Here is a 16,887-nt window from a genome sequence, read left to right as displayed (position 1 = left end):
TGACTTCCAAACACAGAACAGCAGCCTTCCTAGTAGAGGACACAGCGATCGTACTCAGGAGCTGAAGCTGTGGCTGGAATGTCTAAGATAAGATACAAGCTAGGAAGGAGGTACACAGAGAAAGAGCCTCATAAATCTGATAGGAGTGCCCTTGTGGTGTTGACCAAATATTTAAATACTGGTAGCCCTGCGCACGAATCTGTGCACCAGTAGCTCTCTGCGAGGCCTGGCTACTCCACACCCGCTGCCCAGAGGCTCTCTGCAGCCCAGAGGCCCATCCGTGGCCGGGAATGCTTGCCTTGTTGCTGGGGCAATGACACAAGTGTTCCGTTCCCCGGCCTGGCCAGAAGTCCACCTGTAGCTGGGCGTGGAACACTTGCCTTATCGCCAGGGCGACGACACAAGTGACCCTCCTCCCCACCGCTGCTCTGTGCCCACTGCCCAGAGGCCCTCTGCGGCCAGGGTAGAACGCTTGCAAGCATTCCACCAGGCCACTCACGCTGCCCGCTCTCAGTGGCCACCCCCCCCCCCCCAGGACTGGTGGACTCTGGCAGGGCTGAGAGGACTAGGCGCCGCCATCTTGTGGCTATGGGTGCTGCCATCTTTGTGATGGAGTGATGGTTAATTTGCATATTACCCTTTTATTAGATAGGGTATATGTGTCTAAAGCAGGATTCTGTGAGGGTAAGGATAGGTCTTCTCAGGGTCTTGAGTAGTGGGAGGTGTTTTGAAGTAAACAGAGATTCCAAAAGACACACAGGTCATATACTTTGGAATCACAATCAGGTACACTGGCGAGATCTAATTGAATACTCTGCGCATTCAGTAAAACCTCACAACATCTGTACTTTAAGAGTAGAGCTACTCTGGCCCAAGAATAAGAAAAAGGAATACTCTAGACTTACTCTAATAAAACCTAAAACCAATCCTTCACAAGAGCAAGTTAAGCCACCAGAAAAGTAACTGTCTTCCAGACTGAAACTCAGTATTCTTTAAAGGAAAAGAACAAAATCAGACTATCAACAATGTACTGAAAATGTCAAACATACAATTAATAAATATTTCATATATCCATCCTTATGAAGAACTGAATAATGTGACCCCTGACCAAAAGGAGAATATATAGTAAATAGAGAGCTAAGATGACAAAGAGGTTATAATTAGTAGATTGGGACTTTCAAATAATCATTAAAATATGATCAAATGCTTAAGGGAAAAGGTGGATAAAATGATTGAACAACACAGAGGAACAAAATGCTTTAAAAACATTGCTTACACTGGTAAACCAGTGTTTAAGGAAACAAATATCAGAAAGAGAAATCACCAACCTGTGGAATACTACAAACATGAATTACAAAAGCAGTAGGGGATATTATGAAGAACCTTATACCATGAAACTTCACAACTTATATGACATGCCAAATTCATTGAAAATTTTTATCAGAATTAACATTATGCAATATAGAAAATCTGCAAAGCAATATTCAGTAGACAAACTGAATTGACATTAAACAGCTTCTTAAAAATAAATGACTCTTCTGCTTTCATCTGTGACATGTAAAGAATACCTGCCCTTACAATTCAAAAAAGCAGAGCAAACTGAATATTAATGACTCTTAGAATCATTGAAGAATTGAGGTCATAGGGCACACCACCAACCCGAAATTTGGGGAGGCAGACAAAATCTAGTAGGAGCCTGCTAGAAGCAGAAGCCAGTGGATCATAAACTTGTAGGAACATTAAACCAATGACTTTGACAAATTGCTAGAGATGGAGGGTAAATTAATATGAAGGCAAAAAACTGCTACAGACTAGTCTTATAGGGTCCCACAAGTTCATGGGTTTTACCAACAGGAACTCTACCAGGTTCCGGTAATGAAGAGCCAAGAAAAACCTTTGTTTTTCTGGCAGAAGACAAAAGTAACCATTCTTAAATATGCCCAGAGCATTTTTCATCACAAAGGCATTCATTAAAACTCCAAGGGAAATGACTTTATAAATCTTATCTGATGTAAAAGAAGGGAAATTACCCAATGCCAGTCCCTCTAGCCTTCCTATCTCACCTAAGTGGTGGAGTAGGGTGGGGAGGGAAGCTGAGAAACACTGTGAAGGTCAAGGCTCAGAGATACAGACCAGATAACATAACTAAGATTATAGAATGTTACCTTTCCCCCGACACCTTACCACTTATCCATGTATATACTTTCATGGGTTTTACCAGGAATAACCCTACCAGGTATCAATCTAACAAAATAAGTATAGGATCCATATAAGTATAAAACTAAAAATAAGAATAAAATCTAAAACTCTAATTTAAAAAAACATATAAATGAAGAAATATTGGAAGACTCAATGTTATCAATTTTCCAACATGATCTATAAATTAAACATAATCCCAATCAAAATACTACCTACTTTGTGGATATCAACAAACTGATTCAAGAGTTTATATGGAAAGGCAAAAATCCAGAATTTTAAAGTCAAAACAATACTGAAGAAGAACATAGAGGACTGATACTGCCTAAGTTCAAGACTTATTACATATCAAGGCAGTGTGGTATTGGCAAAAGAACAGACACATGAAACAATGGAGGAGAATAGAGATACCAGAAATAGTCAAATGATCTTTGATATAAAGAAGCAAAGTCCAATCGATGACAAAGAATCGCCTTTTCAATAAATGGTGCTGAAACAACTGGACATTTATCTATCTGTAAGAAGGAAAAGGAGAAGGAGAAGGAGGAGGAGGAGGACGGGAGGAGGAGGAAGAAGAGGAGGAGGAGGAGGAGGACGAGGACGAGGACGAGGACCTAGACAGAGACTTTACTATAAAAACCAACTCAAAATGAATCTTAGACCTAAATGTAAAATGCAAAAGTATACAGTGTTTAGAAGAAAACACAAGAGAAACTTGAAGTGACCTTGGGTTTGGCAGTGAATTTTTAGATATAACATCAAAAGAAAGAAAAAACATAATAAGTTGGATTTTATTAAAATGAAATCCCTCTGCTCCGTGCAAGATAGTTTTAAAGACAAGCCACAGACTAGAAGAAAATATTTGCAAAACACATCTGAAAATGGACTTGCATTCAACATATACAGAGATCTTAAATTACAGTAAAAAGAAAACAAACAATAAAATTTTAAAATGAACAAAATATATAAACAAATGCATCACCAAAGAAGATATACAGATGGCAAATAGCATATAAAAATATGCTTATCGTCATTTATCATTAGAGAATTGCAAATTAAAATAACAATGAGATACTGAGATACTACAACACACATATTAAAATAACTAAAACCCACATACTGACAATAGCACATGCTGGTGAGGGTGTGGAGCAACAGAAATTCTAATTCATTGATATTGCAAATGCAAAATTGAACAGCAACACTGGGAGATAATTTCCCAGCTCTTAGTAAAGCTAAATATAGTTTTACCATCTGATCCAGCAATTATGCTCCTAGGTATTTACACAATTGATTTGAAAACTCATGTCTACACAACCATTTACACATGAATGTTGATAGCAGCATTATTCATACTCACCAAAAACTAGAAGCAACCAAGATGTTCTTCAATAGATTCAATAAATTAATGGCTATACAAACTATGATACATCTATGCATATTATTTCTCAATAAAAAGAAGTAAGCTTTCAAACCACAAAAAGACACAAATGCATGCTGCTAACTGAAAGAAGACAGTTGAAAATTCTACCAACAGTATGATTCCAAATACATGGCATTCTGGAAGAGCCAAAACTATAGAGACAGTAAAATGGTAAGTGGTTTCCAGGAATTCAGAGGGAGGCAGAGATGAGTAAGTGAAGCATAGAAGATTTTTAGGGCATTAAAAATATCCTGTATGATATTGCCATGGTGGTTACAAGATACTATGCATTTGACAAAACCCATAGAATTTTATAGCACAAAGAGCAAGCCTTAATGCATGTAAGTTAAGAATAAATTTAGGACAATTTCTATCAAAACAATTGTTTTCTAAGTATAGGGACAGATTTCTAGTAGTTACAACTCTGTTTTCTTCCCAGATAAGATTGGAAGCATTATGGTTAGCAGAATGATTTTGAGAGAAATATCAAATGCAAAATGAATAGAACCTCATAATCCACTGGCTATACAGAAGGATTAAGAAGAAAGCTCAATATGCAATCTCTTTTCTACCTTTCACCACATTATTTATTAATATGGAACAATTAGAAAATACAGTGGTCCTTCCTCCCACTAAGTAATTTTCCTCAGAATTGGAGTGAGTGTTAACATCAAGACCCATTGCCCAGTCGTTGTCCAATATTAAGTTTCAATTTGAAATTAATTGTTCATATGCCTTGGCTTGGTGTACTATACTTCTCTTTTTACTAATATAAATACATTCTGGAAAACAGATCTGAGGCAGAGACACACAAGGGACCAATATGACAGACTAACTCAAATCATTAAGATAATGACTTTGACCATGTACTTGAGCTCTCACGCCCGTCACCATCCTCAACTGGTGTACATCAATCAGAAAGATAGTCCTTAACATTAAATATTATATCCTCAAAGAGTAGCTTAAAGTATGCTCCTACCCAGCTTGCAAGGTAATGACCATTCATTCATACTTACTATAGAGTGAAGTTTATTACTGTCTGCTCATTACAGCCCAAAGAGGAATCTAAAATCCACTGGAGTGTGAAAATGAAACATTCAGTTTGCCAACACATTTATAATAAGTCCAGAGGAAGTATTATTTGTCAGGCTTGAATTTTTATTTGTGTCACGGTTTAAACACATGATCTCCCTTTTATTCCTCTGCTTAGTACAGCTTAATATGTATGGAGAAGTGGGGACAATACTGATTGGAGAAAAAACGTCAATGATAATAAAATTTCAAGTCACCATCTAACTTAGTGATTTAAAAAGAAATTTTAATGAAAGAATAGAGTGGAAAGGAATAGAATGGAATGGAGTACAGTGCAGAAGAGAACAGAATAAAATACCCAGATGTCAAATACATTAGGCATTGCTTCCAAAACTTCCTGTTCCAAAACATACAACTAAGGTATGTTATGTATGTACCCGGAATTACAAAGTAAAAATGATATCTTACTGTGAATCATGATCAAAAAATTTTGAAAGTCACTGTTTCTAAACTAGATTTTGAGATTCTGTTCAACCATTTGGGCAAAAATATTTGAGATGACCACCAGGTAAATATGAAAGCACCAGAACGTCACTTTATCATTAGTAACAGGAGGAATGATAAGAATAACAATGATATACCTTAACAGTTTGTCCATGTGAGAGGGGAAAAGCCTTTGTAAAGTATTTAGCACAAGACTGCATATAGACCCCTTCTTTAGCCAGCACCGGTTTGGCTCAGTGGATAGAGCATCAGCCTGTGGACTGAGGGGTCCCGGGTTCGATTCCGGTCAAGGGCATGTGCCTTGGTTGTGGGCACATCCCCAGTGGAGGTGTGCAGGAGGCAGCTGATCGATGTTTCTCTCTTATCGGTGTTTCTAACTCTCTGTTCCTCTCCCTTCCTCTCTGTAAAAAATCAATAAAATATATTTAAAAATAAATAAATAAATAAATAGACCCCTTCTTTATGTGGAACGGGTTTTTGTTGTTTTTTGCTGCTTTTCAAAATATTAATACTAATGTCTCAGCTGTGCCCTGCAGATCTGCCTATGGCCACGTGTGCTTGATAGACCACCCAGGTGAATGCACAGCCAGTGTGGAGGACACTGGCATTATGCAAATGTAGAGGGTGAAACACAGAGTCAGAATAAACCTCTTTAATGTAAACATATCTAATGAGCAGCTTACATGGTTTTGCCTCCTGTGGGCATAAAATGTTTGATTTTAATTGTCAGGTAGAACTGCCCATTTCAGAAATCTACATAGAAAAATACTGAGGGTGTGTAGTTATAATCTGAGACTTCAGTTCATGAAAGCCCTCACTTTGGAATAAATGCATGGAATTTAACAGGTATAGTTATATTGGGGCACAAGAAACGCATCACAGGTTCTGCAGAATCTCTGGTTTCCTCACCCAGAAACTGTTCCTAGCCCTAGACTAAGTGGCTAGAAGAGTCTTTCTTCTATAAAGGCTGTATCTACTCTAGAGGGTTTGCACCCTGCTCTTGTGTGGCTCACACCAACATATCTGCTTCTGGCTTCATGCTCTACTATGTGAGCATAGAGATTTCTTAGGCCTCGCTTATCCCAGGATTACACACTGCTGACTCCCTAGCCTGACCACACTTGTTTCACACTCCCCAGGGCAGCCGTCTCTCTGGAAAAAGATTAGTCAGTGTTCTTGAGCTAAGTGACCAAGGGGATGATGCAATTGAGTCATTTATAAGGGTTTTTATGAGGCATTTACCCCAATCTTACCAAAGAAATTCTCATTCATTCATTCATATTCTCATTCTCTCTCTCTCTCTCTCTCTCTCTCTCTCTCTCTCTCTCTCTCTCTCTCTCTCCTAACAATACCAGGAATCTATAAAGGGAGGATTCTCTTTCCACTGTGTTGTCCCCCTTGAGTATACATAGCAATACCATCCCATGTGAGACCTCCATAGTAGCAGAGCAAACCTCCCCTATGCAGAAGTGCACCAGTGGGAACCTCCCCTATGAAGAAGTGCACCAGTAGGAACCTCCCCTATGCAGAAGTGCACCAGTGGAACCTCCCCTATGAAGAAGTGCACCAGTAGGAACCTCCCCTATGCAGAAGTGCACCAGTGGAACCTCCCCTATGAAGAAGTGCACCAGTAGGAACCTCCCCTATGAAGAAGTGCACCAGTAGGAACCTCCCCTATGCGGAAGTGCACCAGTGGAACCTCCCCTATGAAGAAGTGCACCAGTAGGAACCTCCCCTATGCAGAAGTGCACCAGTGGGAACCTCCCCTATGCAGAAGTGCAACAGTGGGAACCTCCCCTATGCAGAAGTGCACCAGTGGAACCTCCCCTATGCAGAAGTGCACCAGTGGGAACCTCCCCTATGCAGAAGTGCACCAGTGGGAACCTCCCCTATGCGGAAGTGCACCAGTGGAACCTCCCCTATGCGGAAGTGCACCAGTGGGAACCTCCCCTATGCGGAAGTGCAACAGTGGGAACCTCCCCTATGCAGAAGTGCACCAGTGGAACCTCCCCTATGCAGAAGTGCACCAGTGGGAACCTCCCCGATGCGGAAGTGCACCAGTGGGAACCTCCCCTATGCGGAAGTGCACCAGTGGAACCTCCCCTATGCGGAAGTGCACCAGTGGGAACCTCCCCTATGCGGAAGTGCACCAGTGGGAACCTCCCCTATGCGGAAGTGCACCAGTGGAACCTCCCCTATGCGCAAGTGCACCAGTGGAACCTCCACTATGCGGAAGTGCACCAGTGGGAACCTCCCCGATGCAGAAGTGCACCAGTGGGAACCTCTCCTATGCAGAAGTGCACCAGTGGAAACCTCCCCTATGCAGAAGTGCACCAGTGGGAACCTCCCCTATGCGGAAGTGCACCAGTGGAACCTCCCCTATGCGGAAGTGCACCAGTGGAACCTCCACTATGCGGAAGTGCACCAGTGGGAACCTCCCCGATGCGGAAGTGCACCAGTGGAACCTCCACTATGCGGAAGTGCACCAGTGGGAACCTCCCCGATGCGGAAGTGCACCAGTGGGAACCTCCCCTATGCAGAAGTGCACCAGTGGGAACCTCCCCTATGCGGAAGTGCACCAGTGGAACCTCCCCTATGCGGAAGTGCACCAGTGGGAACCTCCCCTATGCGGAAGTGCACCAGTGGGAACCTCCCCTATGCGGAAGTGCACCAGTGGAACCTCCCCTATGCGGAAGTGCACCAGTGGGAACCTCCCCTATGCGGAAGTGCACCAGTGGGAACCTCCCCTATGCGGAAGTGCACCAGTGGAACCTCCCCTATGCGGAAGTGCACCAGTGGAACCTCCACTATGCGGAAGTGCACCAGTGGGAACCTCCCCGATGCGGAAGTGCACCAGTGGAACCTCCACTATGCGGAAGTGCACCAGTGGGAACCTCCCCGATGCGGAAGTGCACCAGTGGGAACCTCCCCTATGCGGAAGTGCACCAGTGGGAACCTCCCCTATGCGGAAGTGCACCAGTGGAACCTCCACTATGCGGAAGTGCACCAGTGGAACCTCCACTATGCGGAAGTGCACCAGTGGGAACCTCCCCGATGCGGAAGTGCACCAGTGGAACCTCCCCTATGCGGAAGTGCACCAGTGGAACCTCCACTATGCGGAAGTGCACCAGTGGGAACCTCCCCGATGCGGAAGTGCACCAGTGGAACCTCCACTATGCGGAAGTGCACCAGTGGGAACCTCCCCGATGCGGAAGTGCACCAGTGGGAACCTCCCCGATGCAGAAGTGCACCAGTGGGAACCTCCCCTATGCGGAAGTGCACCAGTGGAACCTCCCCTATGCAGAAGTGCACCAGTGGGAACCTCCCCTATGCGGAAGTGCACCAGTGGGAACCTCCCCTATGCGGAAGTGCACCAGTGGAACCTCCCCTATGCGGAAGTGCACCAGTGGGAACCTCCCCTATGCAGAAGTGCACCAGTGGGAACCTCCCCTATGCAGAAGTGCACCAGTGGGAACCTCCCCAATGCAGAAGTGCACCAGTGGGAACCTCCCCTATGCGGAAGTGCACCAGTGGGAACCTCTCCTATGCATAAGTGCACCAGTGGGAACCTCCCCTATGCGGAAGTGCACCAATGGGAACCTCCCCTATGCGGAAGTGCACCCGTGGCCAGGTCCATGCTGAACTACAAAAGCAAAATGACCACTCAGATGACTACAGTGGCAGCGGCAGTTGCCCTGTCTGTCACGAGTGTCAGTGTGTAGCTTTATTACTAGGGGCAGAATCTAAAGCGCACCATGAGGTTGGGAGCTCTGCTGGGCCTGCACTTTCCCTCCGGATAGGATGGCGGGGAGGAAGGACTGTTTGTTCTGTAATTCCTGGCTTGGCTGGCACCTGTTTTTCACCAACCAAACCAATATCTAAATTAACAAGCTTCCAGAAAACAATAGTTCTGATTGGATTGCATGTTAAAGAAATACTTAGCACAAACAGGGGAGGGATTATACTGTTAACTAACCACACAGGACAGCTGAAACCTACCCAAAAAGTGGAACGGTCCCTGCTAAGAAAGCACGAAGCAGTGAGTCACCAACTCACAGCCAACACCTAGGGAGACACAAACACAGATGTCATCTCCCCTTCTTCCCTTTCCTCCTGCTTCTCACTCACACCCACCAACTGAGGGGGACTGTGAAAACAGATGCAGTGTGGGCAGAAGGGGCTTAGACTGTCGAAATATTTTGTTTTCCTTTTTAAAGTGTATATTTGTTGTATTTAGTGTACCCCAGACTTTCTCCAGAAATGTTATTTATCTCCGATATCCATTTGCTTTTTATTCCTTAAAATAATTTAAAGGGTAGTAGTCAGCATGCATAAGATGTTGGTCACAATGACACAGTGATTTTAGATCATCAGGAGAGATAGAAAAATAAGAAGATAAAATAAGTAAGAAAATTAAAAGAGGGAGGGAGGGAAGGAGGGAGGGAGGGAGGGAGGGAGAGAGAGACAGAGAGAGAGAGAGAGAGAGAGAGAGAGAGAGAGAGAGAGAGAGAAATAAAAAGTAAATTAAGGCCCAGCTGGTGTTGCTTAGTGGTTGAGTGTTGACCTATGAACAAGGAGGTCACAGTTTGATTCCCAGTCAGGGCACATGCCCAGATTGCAGGCTCGGTCCCCAGTAGGGGGCGTGCAAGAGGCAGCTGATCAAAATTGATCTCTCATCATTGATGTTTCTCTCTCTCTCACTCTCCCTTCCTCTCTGATATCAATAAAATATATTTTTTCAAAATTAATTAATTAAGGAATGGCAAAACCAAGAGTCAATACGGGATGACATATTAATTAGGTACCTACATTGTGTTAGCATCTTCCTGGCACTGCTGGAGTGAGATTTATTATTACTGTTATTTAACAAATGGCACACTGCCTCCCAACAATCTCAATCTGAATTTCACTTTAAAATACTGGGATTCTAATTGCTTAATGAGCTCTTCCCATCCCCATTCCCAGCACACCCAGACAAAGAGAAGGTCTATCGAGTCTTTCTTGCTAGTCTACCATTGCAAGCCATGCTTTGAACACCTGAACTATGCTGACTGCTGTTATGGCTTGAATTGTGAACGCCCCCTCCCAAAATTTATAAGACCTAACCCCAGTGTTCCAGAGTGTGACTTTATTTGAAAATAGGGTTTCTACAGAGGTAATCAAATTAAAATAAGGTCATTGGGGTAGACTCTCATCCAGTATGACTAGTGTCCTTACAAAAAGGGGAAATTTGGAGACATATATGCACATAGGGAGAACGCCATGTGAAGATGTAGACAAAGACTGGGCAGTAATTGTACAAGTCCTGAAATGCCAAAACCACCGGAAGCAAACCACCAGAAGCTAGGCCATAGGCATGGACAGGATTCTGGCTCACAGCCTGAAGACGACACTGACTCTGATGATCTTGGTGTTAATCAGATCTGTGAGACAACGATGTCTACTACTGAAGCCACCCAGTTTGTGGTATTTTGTTATGGCAGTGCTAGCAAACTAATACACCGGCCTTCCTCTCTTCATGTCTTCCAGGACTCAACGATCACCAACAAGGGATTAAATGTTCGGTAAAGTTAGAAATAAAGTAGAACTTGGGATAAATGATTTTAAGGAGATACGAAAGGGCCCTTACTCAGCAACATTCCTAATTTAATATTATGATACTACAGAGAGTAACCATGAAACTGACAGAAATGTTATCCATCTGGCAAGAAAAAGAAAAATCAGATGACACTATCCATATGAGGTATGAAATAAAACTCACAGTTGTACTTATTCCAAACCTGTGTAAACATCACAAAATACTGTCACAGTCTAGAATGCCACTTCATATTGAGACCTTCTGCTGTCATTATTGAACTGTACTATGCCACAATGCTCCAAGACCCACATAGGAATATTGTCACAGTGATCAATTTTATACTACACCTCCCTGAGAGGGTATGAAAATGTAACCAAACAATGATATGGTTTGCGTGGATAAGTAAGTAAGTATTTACACACTGAATGTTCACCAGGGTGATAGTCTAACTTGACTTGGGAACATAAAGCTCCTTATCCCAATAATTCTATCACGGTGCATTACTGTGCATTTTGTAAAATGATGGTCTTGCTTCTTTTATACTTGTAGCCATCATAAGATAAACTGCCTCTGACACTAAAGGCTTGATTGGCTCTTGTGATATGTGGGATAAAATCCGAAACTCTTTAACCTGATTTTCAAAAGAAAGGCTATCTTAGCAGACATGAGAAATTTGATATTTATTACAGTTATTCCCAAGAATAAAATAGACATCATTCCCTAAACACTTAATATGTATGTCATTGGTTTTTGTATATGTTATTTTATTTTATCCTCAGAAAGCCAGAATATATGTCTTCTCTACTTACTTACTTTTGATGGAAAAATTATATTTAAAATATATGAGTAGATTAATGAGTTTTATTATCAGAGTTTTAAAAAACAGTTAAATAGTGTCCCTCTTTCATGCCAACCTAAATATCTATCCATGATCTTTGGAAGTCAAAGCCAGATAAGTCATATGATTTTCAGATATCTGTGTGTATTCCTAAGCAACCTGATTAAGAGGCCCAGCATATCTCCTCACCCAATTACAGAATATTTTCTGCCACTCTTCATTAGGGGAATAGGAGTTTTTCCCAATATTTCACTTACCCAACAGGAGCACTTGCAGAAGGTAGTGGTAATCTCCATAATGAATAACTTGTTAATTACCTGTAAAAGATTACCCCAGCCCTTTAAAAGTTGGTAATAAATTTAGGATTTCCGTTTTTAATTCAATACTATACAATCTAGTCTAAAAAGCAAATGTGCTTCAGACGAATTTCAAGAAAATATTGCAAAGGAGTAAAGCCATAACAATGTTCAACTATATTCGTATGCAGGATGATTTCTGTAGTGGACAATAATAAAGAATGTATACTTTCAAAACAGTGAGATAATACAAATGTTACATTTTCTAAGGATGTGCTGCTTACCAGTCTGTGAGGTAGTTAAAGCTGTAATAATTCTGCTACTGTCTTGTATGCATGCATATAAGCCAAACCAATGGACATGGACAACAGGGGGATGAGAGCATGAGTGGGGGGCGGGGGGGAGTATGGAGGTTAATGGGGGGATGAGGACACATTTGTAATACCTTAACTAATAAAGAATTTAAAGAAAAAAAATAAGGGCTCGCAGACATTAAATCCTTGCCTAAAATAACAGACCCTCTAATTATGTTATTAAAATTCCACACTTCATAAGAGCAGCAATTACTCCCAAGGATTTCAGAGATATGCTGGGCCCTGAGCTGGCTGGACAAAGACCTCACTGGACACCAGGAACTGAATGGCCCCACTCTGGATACTTACAAACTGAAAGTATTTTACTGAAACTGACTAGCTCTTCCCGCCTAAGAGAAGCGCAAACAAAGTACAAAGCCAACCCACTCCCTCTCTGCAAGAAGAAAACAGATCAGTCAAAACTTCTGCCATTTCCAGCCCCTTGCCTCACAAAGTACATTAGTGAGCATTACATATGCAAAGGTAGGGCTCAACGTTTAGGAAGGGATGGGAAGATAAATTTCCACATAAAATGAAGTGAGCAAATGTAAGTTATATGAGAGACTCAAAGGATTGGAAACTCTAATGTGTATAATTTATAATTATTTTTCATTCTCTTTGCTTCCTTGCAAAGTTGACTTTGGTCTTAGTCATATGGCATTTGCCATATCCAAGCAGAAAGTTTGAATGCAGGGTGTGGCTTGACTGGGGCCTCTTACCTTCCACCAAGAGCACTGCCTCCCTCAGACAACGGCTATTCCTTCAGCCTGAGTTCCAAAATGAGTCCGTGTAGATAGTCTGGCAAACTGACCAAGCCCTACCAAGCTCCTCAGAGTCCTAGCTGTCCTAGCTGGCCTTCAACTCTCAGGCAAGGTGAGCAAGAGAGAAAGAACGAGACTTGGAAGCCACTGAGAATTCAGGGGATGTTGTGATGCAGAAACAGGAATTCATAGAACAGTACAAGCAGCAGGGGAGTGTCTCTATTCTTATCTCTGATCTCAAGTAGCATAGATCCTGAAATAAGCCAAGGTTTACAGAAACAGCTGTTAATAAATGTCTGTATTCTATAAAGCATCCAGGTGAAAAATGGGGGCATTGACACTTTTGCAAAGACATACAGCAGAAATAGTGAGGAAAAAATAAAGGAGAAAAATAAGAATCAGTCTATTTATAGAGGACTTTCTTTTTTAAAAAAATCAATCATAATTCCTTCTGGGGAGGAAAAGGTTTACAGCATCTATAATGTTTGACATCAAACAGATCTCCCAATAAACAGTCGCCCACCAGAATTGGGTTTGGTGACAGTGGAACATAACTTAAAACTGCTTTTAGTAGTATGTACTTGGGCATCCAGATTGTTAGTTATAAATAAACTTGGAATTTATAGAGCTCTGGCCATTGTTGGATGGAGACTAAGAAAGCAGTCACACAGATATTTCCTCTCTGCGTGAGTGCGGGAGAATAAATACTGAGCAAGCCTACACTCAGACGGAGCCCCCAGAGAACAATGTTCCGCACATATCGTTAGTGCTGTCTGCTACTGGGAAGCCAGATCTTGACCCAGGGAAAGAAACATTTTATGGAAGATATATTTGAGGGTTTGAGCTCCGAGGCTTTAAGGGCCCCTCAGAGAAAAGGGTTGTGTTTATGCTGCTTTCTTGCTTTATTCTTTTTATAGTTGAAAGTTTACAATTGGATATTTAAAGAACATGAGTATGTCTTGACAATTTAACCCTTGTGGTGATGAGGCCGTTGTAATGGGAAATTACTAGGTTTTACCTGGTGCCAGGCACTATGCGAAGTCTTTGATGCGCTATTTGTATTGCCGAGAAAACCCCAGTTACAGACTGAATACTGGTGTGCCTTCAAAATTCATAATCCGAATCCTAATTCCCAATGTGATGGTATTAGGAGGTGAGGCCTTTGGGAGGTGGTTAGGTCCTGAGGGCGGATAATTCAGGAATGGGATTCCTGTCTTTATAAAAGAGACCCCAGCCTGGCCGATGTTGCTCAGTGGTTGGGTGCTGACCCATGAACCAAGAGGTCACCAGTTCCATTACCAGTCAGGGCACATGCCCGGGTTTCCTGCTCAATCCCCAGTGAGGGGCATGCAGGAGACAGCTGATAGGTGTTTCTCTCTCGTCAATGTTTCTATCTCTTTATCCTTCCTCCTTCCTCTCTCTAAAATCAATAAAGACATACTTTAAAAAAGAGAGAGACCCCAGAGAGCTCCCTCACCCCTTCTACTATGTGAGAACAAAGTGAGTAGTAGGAAGTTTTCAGCCTGGGAAAGGGCCCTTACCAGAACCCTACCATGTGGCACACTTCAGATTTCCAGCCCTCCAATGCTGCGAGGGATAAATTTCTGTTGTACATAACCACCTGGCCCACGGTACTCAGCTATAACAGCCCGAACTGACTGAGCCAACAGGGCAGGGTTAAATTCAACCTCGTCAGGACAGAAATTAGCACAGGTTATCAAGAAAAAAGGATTCAGTCAAGCCTTAATCTTTTTTAAAAAAAAAAATTTAAACCATTACTCCTTCTCACAAGGTCTTGGGATTAATGACTAGCTTGGTTAATTAACATTTCATTGCATTGCTTTTCTTAGTTTGTCAACTCTGAGAAGAATAGCATTTTGACTATTTCTCTGAATAGTGCTAAATTCTCTAGTATGTACATCCATTTAAATTGAGTGCTAAGTGAAATATTGTAGAAAAAGAAAATTGTGATAAACATAGATGTCATTTAAGTATTCAGTTAATAAGAATGTGAATAATTTGCTTTTCTTCAAAATGTAGTGCCTTTGGCACAAAACAGACAGAAATAATATGTATTTTCACACATTTTTATGTGTGTTATAGGATCCCTCAATATTTCTTCCAATATAATCCTGCCGTATGTCCTTCTGCAAGGCTTGTTTTAAAATCTATGACGATCTCCAGGGATGAGCACTTTTTTTTACTACAGGACAGACTGTACTTTTTAACTTCAGAGGGAAAAGGTGCTTACATATAAATAGAGATCTTATTTTTTCAATTGCAGAAATGGCACTCTGTGTCTAATACTGTGACTATGTCATCATCAAAGGTCCAGCAGTACAGACTAATCTATTAAAAGGGCTGAGATGGACACAGACTCATACAGATAGAGCACTTACAGATGTAGTAATGGATTTAAATACATTTCTGACAAGTACCTTTTGGACTCTAAATGTGAGTTCATCTTCTGTAAAATGTTGGCAACTGAAATTTCCATTGAAGTAGGACATTGAAAGCAAGGCCTGCTACTTTGGGAAGAAGTCTAAATGGAATCTTGCCGTTCTCCTTTCCTGCCCATGATTATGGCACCTGCTCATCACCCATGTCCTAAAAGTAGAGGTCTTTAAATATCCCTGCCGGAGGAATGATGAGGAATGGTTTTCCTGGAAAGAGCAATGTGACATTTGCCATCGCTATACGTTTCCATTGGCTGCCATTCTAGTTTTTCCCGAGGCTCTGGGATTTCTTACCAAATGCATGGTGTGTTCTCTGAGTTTACACCAACAATCTAAGATTTCTGCAGGAAAAAAATGTAAGTGAGATGCAAATGACAATAATGAGAAATCTTAGTGGTATATCCATAAAATGGAATGTTATTCAGGAATACAAAGGAATAAAGTACTGACATGTTACAACATTGATGAGTGTCAAAAACAATGCTAAGTGAAAGAAATCAGTCACAAAAGACCACATATTATATGATTCCATTTATATGAAACAAGAGGCCCGGTGCACAGATTCGTGCACCGGTGGGGTCCCTCAACCTGGTTTGAGGACATCCTGCAAGGGGTCCCAGATTGCAAGAGGGCGCAGGCCAGGCTGAGAGACCCCATTGGTGCATGATTGGGGCCTGGGATGGACTGTGGAAGGGCTCCAGGGCATGTCCAGCCCATGACGCCCAGTCCCCATTGTCCAGACCCCAGCAGCAAGCTAACCTACCAGTCAGAGAGTCTTCCCCCTGGTGGTCAGTGCATGTCATAGCTACCAGTAGAACGGTTGAACGGTCGAACAGTCGAATGGTCAAACCATCACTTAGGCTTTTATATATATAGATGACCAGAATAGGTAAATTTATAGAGACAGGAAATAGATAATGGTTGTCTAGGGTGTGTGTAGCTGGAGAATGATGCCACTACATACAAGGCTTCCTTTTAAAATGATTAAAATATTCTAAACTTGATGGCTGCACAACACTGAGTGTACAAAATATGATTGAATTATATACTTTATAATGTGAATTCTATAGTATATGTTACATTTAAATAAACTTTAAAAATAAAACCTAGTCTATGATTAACTTAGTTAAAACTATTTTTAAAATTATAAAATTTGATGATAATTTTTTTAAGTAATTTAATATTTGGAATAGAGTGTAACCAATCATGAATAATATTCACATGTTTTAAAACATCTAAAGAACTCTACTATCTGTTAACCCCAAAGGAAATATCCTTTTGAATCAAAATCCCTTACCTTGTTGCTGATGATTTAGTAGAAAGAAAATATGAAGTGTCTTGCATATATATATATATATATATATATCCTCTCTTACCCCCCTTTCCCTCTCCTTCTTATCATTTCCTTTTTTATAATATAAATTATTTTATTTTTTCCTTCTACATTTTA

At 41.5% G+C, this 16,887-nt stretch overlaps 1 long non-coding RNA gene across 1 annotated transcript in view; it reads right to left on the bottom strand.

Moving 5' to 3' along the window:
* The window catches only part of LOC138992776 (uncharacterized), a 76,035-nt gene that overhangs the window by 48,769 nt on the left and 10,379 nt on the right, over positions 1–16,887 (bottom strand). Inside the window, exon 2 of the long non-coding RNA XR_011468136.1 lies at positions 11,829–11,888. This is a non-coding gene — a long non-coding RNA (uncharacterized lncRNA). The remainder of the gene's footprint in view (positions 1–11,828; positions 11,889–16,887) is intronic.

This window comes from Myotis yumanensis, unplaced genomic scaffold (genome assembly GCF_028538775.1).
Source record: "Myotis yumanensis isolate MYYU_CA2020_CCGP unplaced genomic scaffold, mMyoYum1.0.hap1 SCAF_14, whole genome shotgun sequence".
Taxonomy (NCBI): Eukaryota; Metazoa; Chordata; class Mammalia; order Chiroptera; family Vespertilionidae; genus Myotis; species Myotis yumanensis.
The sequence above is the reverse complement of the archived record's forward strand: the minus strand, read 5'-3'. Positions and strand labels throughout refer to the sequence as shown.